A 14003-nucleotide genomic window follows, 5' to 3' on the forward strand; every position below is an offset into this window, starting at 1 on the left:
TTCAGTCATGCAGTTTAATTGCTGTACCTTGCTTGTGACCACTCCCTGTTCCTATCCTGCCATAGACTGCCAGCCCATTCAGTCATGTGCAGTGGAAGCTGGACATAACGCCTGGTCTGCCACCAGGCGCTGCACCCAACCAACCATAGATGTCCAGCCACTGCTATGCATGGCCTTCACCTATGCACAGCAAAGGTTGCCGCAAGGGCCTGGCACCAGGTCTACGACAATGCCCTGGTGCCCAACCTGTAATGGGCAGGCAACTCTTCAGCCACACACTGTGGGTTGAACCACACTCAGACCATTCTCCCAACCTTCTGCAGACAGTCAACCCACACAGCTTTCACCGGGTTCAGCAGATGTTTGGTGGTTGGGCACCTGCGCCACAATGGTACAATCAACCTGCAGAGGGGCTTGGCTATGGGGGTCTTGCTTTTGGTGAGGTCCTGCTGCCAATATCCTTTGTGCATCTCTGCAGAGCCTTATAGTTAATCTCCATAATCACATAAATATTGTTACATGAAATTACCAAAATTACGTCACTCACTTAGACTAATGTTCAGGGCTCCTGCTCTATTCCAAATGATGGATGTTCATCCTGTTGGCAAAGAAACAGCACTTTTTCATTTTGTGGGAAGAGTATTTTGACTCTTAGGGCCAGATGTAGGTGGCCCAATACCGATCGGTAACGGCCAAAATTCGGTAATTTCGGCCATTACCGACCGGTATTGGGCATTCGGGATGTAGGGTACCTAAAAGTAGCCGAATCGGTAAATTTACAGAATCGGTAAAGTTACCGAATCGGTAAATTTACCGATTCAGTAAATAAGAAATGGTAAAAATGAATTTCGAGATGTAGGTCCCCTTTTAAATACAGAATTTGCATGAAATTCGGTATTTAAGAGTCAGTATTTACCATGGATTGAAATCCGGTGGTAACCAGGTGCAGGCTATAAAAAAAGGCCCCAAAATGCACCAATTTCACCAGAATGGCGGCATTCTATGTCATTGCGAGGCGGCTACAGCTCCAGGCAGAAGGAGAGAGTCTGGAGGAGGGAGGAGCAGGTGTACAGGCAGCGGATCACACTATTCCAGCTAACTGAGCCTGAGATCCTACAGAGGTACAGGCTGGCCCCACAAACAATCCTGGACCTCATCAGGGACTTTCACCCACTTTTGGACCATCCAACCCCAAGGGCGCACGCACTCCCACCCCATGTGCAGGTGCTGTGCAGCCTACACTTGCTTGCATCGGGGAGTTACCAGAGTGTGGTTGCTGCGGTAGGTGGGGTGTCCCAGAGCGGTCTGTCCAGTTTCTTTAAAAAATTCCTTGGTGCCATGTTGCAGCGAATGCATCACTACATCAGCTTCCCTGCAACGCATGCAGAACTGCTAAGGACAAAGACAGACTTTTATCAGATGGTGCAGTTCCCTAACATCATTGGCTGTATTGATGGTACCCACATACCAATATGCCCACCTGCCGCCACAGAGTACATTTATCGGAACCGTAAATCCACCCACACCATAAATGTACAGGTGATCTGTGATTCAAAGTACGTGATCACTGACCTAGTAGCCAAATTCCCAGGGAGTACCCATGACTCCTACATCTGCCAAAACAGTGGGATCTACGCACGCCTGACTGCGGGGGAATTCGGCGAAGGATACTTGCTAGATGACACACTGTGTGAAACTCCCTTGATACGTATTTCAGGTGGATGTGTGTGTGTGCGCATGTGAGTAATGTTTTTTTCTTCTTACTATTAGGGGACAGTGCATATGCCCTCTGGTCCTTCATCCTCACACCCTACCTCAACCCTACAACACCAAGTCAGAGGAGATACAACAGGGCACACAAAACAACCAGAAACATTGTGGAACGCACCTTTGGCATCTGGAAGAGCAGGTGTCACTGCCTCCATAAGAGTGGAGGGGCCCGCCAGTACACACCAATCACCTGTTGCAAGATGATTGCAGCCTGTGCAATGCTGCACAACCTGGCGGTCAAGAAGGGCACAGAAGTGGCTATCTCAGATTATGAGGACCATGATGACGACGACACTGTGCCTGAACTACACACATCTGGAGTTGCAACACCAACTGATGGCAGACACAGAGGGGAAGAGGTCACACGCAACTTCTTTTAAGTAAGTAAGGAGACACAGAAAGGTGGAGTATGCGCCAAAAGTAGTTTAATTTCGTAATGACATAGGTTTTTAAAGCACAAATGTGAAATAAAAAGTATTTAACTGCAATGGTGTCAGTCCTGGTTCACTTTACCATGAACTGTGAAAGTTATTTCCTTTCTCGCTTCCCAGTAACACTTGTAGGTTGCTCAACCTGCTCACTGTCTTGCTGGCCTGTGGCCTCAGCATGACGCCTGCTCCTCCTAGTTTCTGGGACAAGGGTGCTTCCAATGCTGCTCCTGCTTGTGCTCTCCTCACTTACAGGCACGTCCAGAGCAGCTGTGTGTGCAGTTTAGGCATTCAACAGCGCCTCAAGTGCACTGGTCATCCTGCCCATGCCCCTAGTGACCTCATTGGTGTTTTGGCTCATGGCCTCCTGCATGTTACTGCTTCTCCTGCATAACAGGGATGTGGCAGTGGCCAGGCGGTTGATGGCTTTACTTTGGCTTTGAGCACACCGCCTTTCCTTGTGCCTTGCAGCGAAATCATGGTCTAGTTTGGTGCATAGCAGCTGCACCGAGTTGTTAATTCCGCGCATCCCTGCTGTCATTCTTCGTTCGTAATGTTCAACACATGCCCATTAAAGACCATTCTTATCACACCTAAGTGAGCGCGTAAAGGGGTTAATAGAAACCGCAGTTAGAAGTAAAAGCATTGTAAATGAAATAGTTAAGTTGGAATAGACTACTAAGGGTGTTTTATGATTGTTTATTAATTGCAGATTGTTCCCTGATGAAGGTGCAGAGAGCACCGAAATGCATTGGAATGTGTATACACGTATTATGGAACTAAATAATGAAATCATGTGAATGAAACATGTTGACAACAAGAAAATTACGAACAAAGAATACATTGAAATATTGAAGAAACAAACAAAATAAGCGATATTTAATTGAAGGCTGAATAGAGTTCAGCATCAACCCAGTGCCTAGGGTGACAGCCTTACGACCAGTAGGTCTGCAACTTCCGGATCTGCAAGGGGACGCCAGCAACTCTTGTGCCATTTCTGAGTCTTGAGCAGGAGGATGGCTACTTGATGCACCTTTGTCCTGTGGTACGTTGGGGGTAGTTGGACCTGCCTCCTGACTCTCCTCCCTCTCAGGTGGTGTGCCTTCAGTCGCCTGCGAGACGTTTCACCTGTGGACATATGAGCGTACATTAGCTAAGCGCTACTGTCTCACAGTTATTACAATTAAATATTTATCACATTGGCCATATTCTGTATGCAGTCATTTCCTTAACTAGTTGGTTGGTGTGCTGTATGACATGTCCTTACATTTCCTGACTACATATCGCATCATGCATTGGCCCTGTATAGTGCTAGCAGTACTTGACTTGGGTTCACTAGCCCACTAAGGGTACAGGTAAGGATGATGGTATTGGGGGGAATGCAGTACATTTGTCTTACCTTTTTTGCTTGCAGCTCTGGCTGAGCGGTCTACTTCTCCCAGTCCACAGACGCTGTCTGGTTCGATGGTTGAGGCCACCATCTCCTCCAGGTCAGTCAGGGGGGTGCTGGGTTCTTGCCTCCGCCAGTTTTTGATGCCCGATTGTGATGTTCAGCCAATTTCTTTTTGGTTTGGCTCCTGAGGTCAAACAATTTGTGGTGCACCTTCACCACCTCCTCCACAAGGACCTGCAACTCCATGCTGCTGAATTTCAGTTTCCTCCTCCTCTCAGGCTGCTCTTTTTCTTGGGTGCTTGATATTTTCCACTTTTAAAAGTGCACAAACCCCTTTCTGCTGCTCCTGCACTCAGATCAGTTCCAATTGCCTTTCCAGAAGCTTCTAATTAGTTTCAGCTGCCTGTGTAGCCACTTCCTGGTAGGGAGGGGGAGGGTGGTAGCACCGGATTGGCTGCCTACTTGAGTTTCACTTTTGTTTGCTTTCCGATTCAGTATTTACCGAATCGGTATTACCGAATCGGTATTTCCTATTCATTCCTATGGGCCAAAAGGCCCATAGGAATGAAGGGGGAATACAGATTCGGTAAATTCCAATAGTCCGATTCAGAATTTTACCGAATCGGTATTGGCCGATTTTTTACCTACATGCCATTTTCCGATTCTAAAATACTGATTCGGTAAAATTCGGTATTTTAGAATCTGTAAAATCGAATTACCTACATCTGGCCCTTAGTTGATAAAAAGCACAGAAATGTATTTTAAACATAAAATAGTCCATGAATGTTTGGGGACTATAAAGGAAGTACCCGCCATATCCATATGGTTAGTCCAATGGTTCCCTGTTCTTACCAGAAAGGACCGGGTCTCAGGTTTATAAAAAAAAAATAAAAAAATTTAAAAATTCAAAATAAAAAGTCGGGTTCAGCATAAACAATCTCCTAAATTCTGAGGGAGGAAACCCCAAGATGGAGATATGTAGATGAAATTAAAGATTTGTTTTGTAAAGTTTAAAAGCCTCCCAAATGTATCGGTAGTCAAAAGACTTGATTTCAAGGTGGCGGTCGCAACACTCTCAAGACAGCACTGGCAGTCCATGGCAGCGACTCGACCGCTTTGGACTCAAGACTGTGCACTCGACACACCTAAAGTAACACCATAGGCCATTGTCTATTAAGGACAAACAGACAAAATCCTTTCCTGGGGTTCACCATTACAATCAGGAGTGAATTACCATTGCTAGACTTGATGATCGAGATCGAAGAAAATTATGGGGAGGTGAGAAGGTAAGTGTTATTATATAAGGCAGTTAATCAGAAAGGAGAATGGACTCTTGTAGCTTCATAACCATTGGTTATAATGGATCACCCTCATAAAAGCTATGATGCCAAATGCAGTGTATATCTGTTATCCGCCCCACGTTTAGCGTTATGGCATAGTCATCGGGTGTCCAATTACGTGCTATATGCCAGCCTACTCCTGAGGCAACTTCTGGTCTGGGTAGCAGTGTCTAGAGAATGAGGGGCACCCCCAGAGGGAAGGTGAAAGAAAAGAGATTTAACTAAAAAACAATGCCTCCCCAAAAAGAACCTTTAATATAAAAAGGAGAGGTAATGTTATTAAAAATGGTTGGATATGGTGGTTGATCAAGTTACTGAATCACCTTATATCTTTTAAAAAACGGTCGACATGTTTCTGCTCTTTTTGGCCCAGCCATAGAGCATTCGTCAGGACATACAGGACAGACAGGAAAGTACTTACACCATTTGTGTAGTTTACAGAAAAAAGTGTCTTTTCAACACTTGATTGCACTGTTAGTTTCGCTTCCTAGAATAGGGAAACAAAAAGACAAACAACCACATCGTGAAATTCAGGGGGGGTTTTAGATATAGCACTAATTATGTTCTCTAATTTAGAGTGTCTAATTGATAAAAGTGCATCATGTTGTAGGCACTAACAGAAGGGGGAAACACGGGGGAAACACTGGGGACACACCGGGTCCGAGCCAAGAACACTGAGCCACATTTCAAAAACAAAGAATGCAGGATTTGATAGTTATGATATTCAGTCGAAATCATAAGTGTCTGTAAAATCAATAAGTAAATCAGAGATAAATGCCGAGACTGTAGTAATTCAACTTATAAACGTGAGTGTTGTTCATTCTCTACTCTAGACATCTCCTACTGTGTCAATGATGCGGTCAGGTGGCTAAGTCACAAACATGCAAGGCAGGGAAATTTAAGCCGGTTTCTACTCAACTGACAGTTCGTAAATGTCAGAAGATATCAACTTGAACAGTGAAGCGGCAGTTTATACGCAGGCATAGCTCTAGCGTTATAATGTGTGCTACCCAAGAAATTACATGAGTAATTTTATGCTTTAAATAAGAGTTAGTGTGCTCAGTATAAATACGAAAAACGCTGAACCTTAATTGAGAGGTTCGCGCTAGTCTTCAGGGTGCGTGGGTGTTTTCTTAACCCGAGCTAAGGTAGGAGAAGAAGGGGACCACGGTTAATGGGTCAGCACATCTTACCAGTTCATCTCCGAGTTTGTTTAGTGTATCGCCGCCATTCTCACCCGCGTGTTGGAACGGTCTCCACGTCCTATGCTGGCTCTGCCCCTGGACGAAAGTAGGCCATTCCCACTTCCTATTTAAGGAAACATCGCCATAGAAATAGGACTGCGGTTAAATTCAACCATTCAAAATTCCACTAACTTTATGTGGTGGGGATGAGTTGCACTGTTAAATTAATGCTTTTGAAAAACATGGGTATTTAGAAGTGATGGGCCAATTACTCACTGGAAACTATAATCATGATAAGGAGCAACAGATACGATGTTCCTCAGTACCGCTGCATGATATAAATGTCTCCCGGATTATCGCGTGCATACAAAAAAATCAGACACATAAATTAGATTATCACTGTCACAGCGTTAATGGTTCATAACGGACTGGTATAGTACCCGTAATTTAAAAGTGCCCCAAGTTTAAGCGACCGCTGTGGGCGGTAGTGGTAAAAATATGATTGAGGGCTGTAGGTCTGGTCATATAAACGCTCAGTCTGCGTGTCTTCTTGTGTATACCTTCGTTTTTGAGTAGATATAAAGACAGAGGAGAGGATGTTTCTATGAAAGTTCTCACCTACTATTTGTTCTGAATGGTGAGTAGAAGTTATAGACTGGAGAAGTGATGAAGAAGGCTCTCTATTTTCGGAGTTGTGTGGAACTGTCTCATGTACTCAAGAAAATAAATACGGGCATAATCATCAGATGTGATTTTATGTGAATTGGTGCCACGGTATATTGTCATTAAGACCTGTGAGGTGTGTTTGAAGACGGTTCACCCACCTCTGTTCTTTCTCAAACAATCTTTTCTACATTCGTAGTTTGATCTGTCATGTCTCTAGTTGTTGGCGAGATCTTTTTCTTGGCTGGACGGGTGTGTACCAACACATCTTTTAAGTTTTTTGTTTGCTTATTGGCGAACCTTGGTTTTGGCCAGTCGTGTTTGCCAGACGTGATAATTCGCCAGTTCTTGTTGATCAGTTTTTGGACCACATAGGTAGCTGGGCAGTATGTAGTCACACATGTAACTAAATCCTGGGTTCGTTCTTTCTGGTTGGTTTGCAGAAGGCACTCCCTCGGTTGGTTTCAATAACAACAAATCCCTGTACCCTGGATTTTAGTTAGCAACCGTCTAGTCAACATGAGAACCAAAAATGCTGGACCACTGCTTTGATTCCAACAACACCCCCTCTCAATTTATGGTTAGGTGTATGTTCTCTAATGCCATACTGTCCAAACCAAACCACTGTTTGTAACTATAAGTGGGAGACACCGGGAAAGATTCAACTCGACACATCCAATGATGTCTGGCCCACTGAAACAGTCCATCCATCCACACTCAAACCATAAATAGATGAAAGTGTGTGGCAGAGAGGAAGGCACCTCACGGGTGAACAACCCTTGGGGATCTTGGCAGATTTCACCAATACTCAGCCCCTTTCTCATCATTGGTTGCCATTCCTTTTCCAAGAAGAGAACAGTGTCAAAACAAAAATTGTGCAAACAGAAAGGTGCTAAACAGGAAGCTCAGGAAATTCGCTACCTGATTTGACAAACAAAGAAGAGTGAAGTTTAAAATCAACAGACACACCAATTATACACCTTTATTACTAACTAAGGTGTGTGCTGGTGAGTTAAAAAGGCTGCTAGCTTACTGTCGCATACCACTACCTGTAACCGACATGTTTCACTGCCCAGGTAGACTTTATGGCAGATTCATCAGGGTTCACCACTCTGTCACTGCACCAGTGTTGGACATCTTTAAATAGGAAACTGTCGAGTTGAAAAACAAACCCTACATAAAATTAATTATGGACCAAATACACCTCCCCTTCATACCCAATAGGGGAGAATAGGGAAAGACGGGGTCATTACCCTCAACCAGCCATGTCCTCTCATACCAGCTGGTCAGGACAATTCTCCGTCCTGCTGTAGATTGTTATATCAATCTGTGAATAAAAACGTAGTTAGAGTTATATTGTCTTCTGCCTTATTATACAGTGGTGTCCCAACTAAGGCACTGATACTCAACAAAACAGCACACCATTAGCTGTATATATCAACCATGCTTGTTCCCAAGCTGTGTGTGAGATGCGCTGGGTGTTGGACCCAGGCTTGAAAATCGATAAGGACTTAAACACACTTGTGCTGTGATGTTAATGCATGGATAATCGGATTGTGGTCAGCTATGTACAAATTGACCCAATCCTCTTTCGGCCATACTTTGCAATGACGTGCAAGGTAGTGCATGAAGGCCATACTTTGCAATGATGTGCAAGGTAGTGCATGAAGGCCATACTTTGCAATGACGTGCAAGGTAGTGCACGAAGGCCATACTTCGCAATGACGAGCACGTAGTGCATGAAGGATCACTGCATTGCTATTGTCTAAAAATCCATATCACCAGCACCTACTCTTCAATGCCGGGTACATCGCTCAACAAGTTCTTATGGCACTCACTGTGAGTGGAATTAGCACAACCCCTCTCTACATTAGAATCGGGATGTTCTAGTCTCTGTATCAAGACGAAAAAAGACAAAAATGTCGAAATGAACTGGGCCTGATTAGAGTCTCCCACCCTCTACTCTTCACCGTACAGATCGGAACCAGGACCGTATCTCATCCCAGTAACACCAACATTAACGAATCCCCGGTTTTTAAAGATCCTACACCGGTGTTGATTCCTGTGTGCGTCCGATCCCCTGATCGGAAGGACGCGCGAATGGGAGGGCCCGGTCCACAGAACAGCACGAAACAGCTAACTACTGCGGGCGCCATCTTAGAATGGAGTTTCTAACTGTATAACAACCCACGCCAGTTCTAATTCTGGGGATGCACTCCCAATATTTAAATAGTCTTTTTGAATACAACCTCAGAGACCTTTTTCCTCAGGATAGGCATATAACTATGGGTGATTGCTTCATTCTATCCCTCGCTACACAGAAAAAAAATCACATTGTCTTATTTGCATGCAGTCAATTACTACGGGCGCCATATTAGAACAGGGTTAGTGGCTGTATGTGTCAATTACTACGGGCGCCATATTAGAACGGGGTTAGTGGCTGTATGTGTATTACTACGGGCACCATATTAGAACGGGGTTAGTGGCTGTATGTACTCCCTCGGTTGGTGTCTGGCTGGCTTGCCACACTTGGAAATGGTGGTGGAAGTGTACTCTCTTGCTTTTAACTTTTGGCTCAATTCCTGTGCTGGTAGTCGCTGTTTTTACTACAATTGCGTTTTAGCCTAAGAAATTGGCTGTATGGGAGGTTGTCCCGCAAGGGTTTTGGGTGGTAGCTTTTGTAAGACAGAAGACTATTCTTTGCAGTGGGTTTCGTAAATGTTTTAGTTTCCAGTTTTCCTTTTTCACAGAAGATGGTGAGGTCAAGGAAATCAATTTTTTCTTTACTTGAGATGAATGTGAATTTTAGCCACCGATCTCTACCATTCAGCCACTCCATAAATAAGTTCAAGTCTTTGTCAATGTACCAGATCAGTAGGATGTCATCAACATAACGTTTCCAGTATAAAATACTGGAAACGTATGGGTTACTGTCATTTAGTACGAACTGGGTCTCGAACTGGCTTACATAAAGTCCCGCTACCGAAGGGGCAAAGGCACTACCCATGGATGTATCAAATAAATAAGAGTAGATTTGGGTCTCAGGGATTATTTTTAATGACCACTCAGCACTACACTCCCCGAAGGTAACTGGACAAAATACAAATAATAGTGGAGGGTCAGAAGATATGGAATTCACAAGAGACGACTATGTGATGGAACTGGTAGCAATAGTCCACTAGACCGGGTACATCATTCGTGGTTTTTGAAAAATACCCATCAGTAGCTCTTCCTAGGCGCCCTTTTCATCATGTGGGTTCCTTCTAACCATGAAGGGTGGTATATTAGTTTGGTCAAAGTGATGGAACTGGTAGCAATAGTCCACTAGACAGGGTACATCATTCGTGGTTTTTGAAAAATACCCATCAGTAGCTCTTCCTAGGCGCCCTTTTCATCATGTGGGTTCCTTCTAACCATGAAGGGTGGTATATTAGTTTGGTCAAAACTGACAGCATAAGGACCAGTGATGATATATCTGGGTCGCAGGGGGCTACTGAAAAGCAGTGCGAGGGGGTGTGAAAAAGTGCAACAAGTGCAAGGTAGTGGTATGTAAAATTAGATAGCTCTGGGGAAAAATTATTTATTGCAGACCTCAGAGTTTCTAAGAATTAAAAATAGCGAAATTGGTAGTTTCAACTAATAGCTACCAACAGGTTGGTCGACATGTTTCAGCAGGATTTCAGATCACACAGGTATCCACTGCATTCCTCAGGACCTGTGTCGCTACTGCTAGTGTAGTGTAAGAAATATAAAAAAGGAAAAGGTATCACCTGGGTATTAGTGAAGGATCATTCTCCCAGCATATTACGCAGGAGAGTACTGCCTCACCTCACCTGGCAAACAGCTCAGGTAATTGAAGCACCGCTCTGTCCGTCGGTACTTCCAGCGTCCCTCTGGCTGTCCCCTTACAGCCAGAGGGACGCTGGAAGTACCGACGGACAGAGCGGTGCTTCAATTACCTGAGCTGTTTGCCAGGTGAGGTGAGGCAGTACTCTCCTGCGTAATATGCTGGGAGAATGATCCTTCACTAATACCCAGGTGATACCTTTTCCTTTTTTATATTTCTTACACTACACTAGCAGTAGCGACACAGGTCCTGAGGAATGCAGTGGATACCTGTGTGATCTGAAATCCTGCTGAAACATGTCGACCAACCTGTTGGTAGCTATTAGTTGAAACTACCAATTTCGCTATTTTTAATTCTTAGAAACTCTGAGGTCTGCAATAAATAATTTTTCCCCAGAGCTATCTAATTTTACATACCACTACCTTGCACTTGTTGCACTTTTTCACACCCCCTCGCACTGCTTTTCAGTAGCCCCCTGCGACCCAGATATATCATCACTGGTCCTTATGCTGTCAGTTTTGACCAAACTAATATACCACCCTTCATGGTTAGAAGGAACCCACATGATGAAAAGGGCGCCTAGGAAGAGCTACTGATGGGTATTTTTCAAAAACCACGAATGATGTACCCTGTCTAGTGGACTATTGCTACCAGTTCCATCACATAGTCGTCTCTTGTGAATTCCATATCTTCTGACCCTCCACTACCCATGGATGTGCCATGGCATTGCAGGAAGAGGTCACCATTATATTCAAAATAATTTTCTTTTAAAGCTAGTCAACAACATTCTAGTGCGAAGTGTCTGGGGGTGTTATGTGTCCAGTTCTCCATAAATAGCAGATCTTCTAACATTTGTGTGTTTCATCCTGTGGGAGACTGGTGTACAACGACTCAACATCTAACCCTACAAGTAGCATTGTGTCTGGGTCAAAGTCTCTTCCAAGATCGAAGAAAATTACGGGGAGCTGAGAAGGTAAGTGTTAACTCTAAAACCACAGTTGTTTGTTGCAATCAGTTGGTTTATATATCACCCAAGTGGCCTGCAAGAAAACTTGCCAGTGGGGTTCTTTCTGTGACTGAGAGGTAACTGCTCAGACGTGGTAGACTACTGGACAAATGCCAAAAATCTAAGAGACACACTTATCAAGAAAAGTGACCCTTCAGAACTAATCAGAAAAGCAAATAAGTGAGCCCTAAACAACAGACATCAATGACGAATGCCCCCCCAAGAAAATCTACTTGTGACAAGCTGATTTGTGTTTCAACTTACAGCACTATGTCTAACAAATTACAAAAAATATCAATATGAACTGTGGGATCCACCAATGGAGGGGGGCATATGGGGGGGGGGGGGGGGGGGGGAGGAGATAACTTGGCCAAGCCCATGCCCTCATTCAAGAAGGCAACAAACTTTAAAGATCTGTTTGTTCATATCAGACCTAGAAAACTGGAACTCAAAAATAATCAATCCACATTGTGGAATCTTCCATCACGGCGGAACACTACTCTTGCGGCAACTGCTGCGTGTGCCCAGTTACCAGAAGAGTAAAATTACTAGATGTGGAACTAAAGACGCCCTGGAAAGTAGCAGGACTGACCAACTGTAACACCATAAATGTTGTGAACCTAAGAAAATGCTCATCTACTCTCATGTACATCGGCATGGCGACTAGAAAAGTGCGGACTCGAATTCCTGAACATCGAAGCACTTTTAGATGCAAAAGGGACGCCACAAAACCTACCCCACACTACATTGGGAAAAGACATAGTAAGAGTCGAAATGGAGTGGTATGTCCCAGAAAACCAAAACCATGTCACACAGATATGATAAGACCCTTGCTCATCTTTGAGCAAAGATGGGTACATAGATTGCAGCAGAGTAGGAGTGATTATAACTGAAGAGGGAGGACACCCCAAGGTGGAGATATGTAGATCAAATTAAAGATTAGTTTTGTAAAATTTAAAAGCCTCCCAAATGTATCGGTAGCCAAAAGACTGGATTTCAAGGTGCCGTTCGCAACACTCCCAAGACGGTACTGTCAGTCCATGGCAGCAAATCGACCGCTTCAGACTCAAGACTGTGCACTCGACACACCTAAAGTAACACCATAGGCCATAGTCTAATAAGGCCATAACCACACAAAATCCTTTCCTGGGGTTCACCATTACAATCAGGAGTGAATTACCATTGCTAGACTTGATCGAGATCGAAGAAAATTATGGGGAGCTGAGAAGGTAAGTTTTATTATATAAACCAACTGATTGCAACAAACAACTGTGGTTTGAGAGTTATCACCCAAGTGGCCTGCAAGAAAACTTGTCAGTGGGGTTGTTTCTGTGACAGAGTTAACTGCTCAGACGTGGGAGACTACTGGACAAATGCCAAAAATCATCTAAGAGACACACTTATCAAGAACAGGGACCCTTCAGAACTAATCAGAAAAGCAAATATGCAACCCCTAAACAACAGACATCAACGACTAATGCCCCCCCCCCAAAAAAAAACTACTTGTGACAAGCTGATTTGTGTTTCAACTTACAGCACTATGTCATACACACTACAAAAACTGATCAATATGAACTTGGGGATCCTCCAATCTGGGGGGCTTAACTTGGCCATGCCCTCATTCAAGAAGGCACCAAACTTTAAAGATCTGTTGGTTCATATCAGACCTAGAAAACTGGAACTCAAAAATAAACAATTCACGTTGTGGAATCTTCCACCGCCGGTCGGACACTACTCTTGTGGCAGCTGCTGCGTGTGCCCCTTCACCAGAAGAGTAAAAGTACTAGATGCAGAACTAAAGACACTCTGGGAAGTAGCAGGGCTGACCAACTGTAAAACCACAACTGTGTACCTAATAAAATGCTCATGCACTCATGTACATCGGCATGACGACTAGAAAAGTGCGGACTCGAATTCCTTAATACAGAAGCACTTTTAGATGCAAAAGGGATGCCACAAAACCTACCCCACACTACATTGAGAAAAGACATAGTAAGAGTCGAAATGGAGTGGTATGTCCCAGAAAACCAAAACCATGTCACACAGATATGATAAGACCCTTGCTCATCTTTGAGCAAAGATGGGTACATAAATTGCAAATGGACAGTTTTGGGCTCAATGATGATATCCCCTTGGGTAGCCTGAACGTCTAATTATCAGCTGATTATCAGCTGATTATGAGTGATTAAAACTGAAGATGAGCTGGACCCTATGTCTACAAGCCTTCATGGGCCCACTATCACAACTGTAGATACGGGCAGATCTCTGATCCTGCATACATCTACCTCTGCGAGGGAAGTAAGTGAGCTGGAGTGTAATTATTGCAGTACATCTAGTCCTTTTCAGAAAAATGAGACCACCACCTCAGTTTG

This window comes from Lissotriton vulgaris, chromosome 11 (genome assembly GCF_964263255.1).
Source record: "Lissotriton vulgaris chromosome 11, aLisVul1.2, whole genome shotgun sequence".
Lineage (NCBI taxonomy): Eukaryota > Metazoa > Chordata > Amphibia > Caudata > Salamandridae > Lissotriton > Lissotriton vulgaris.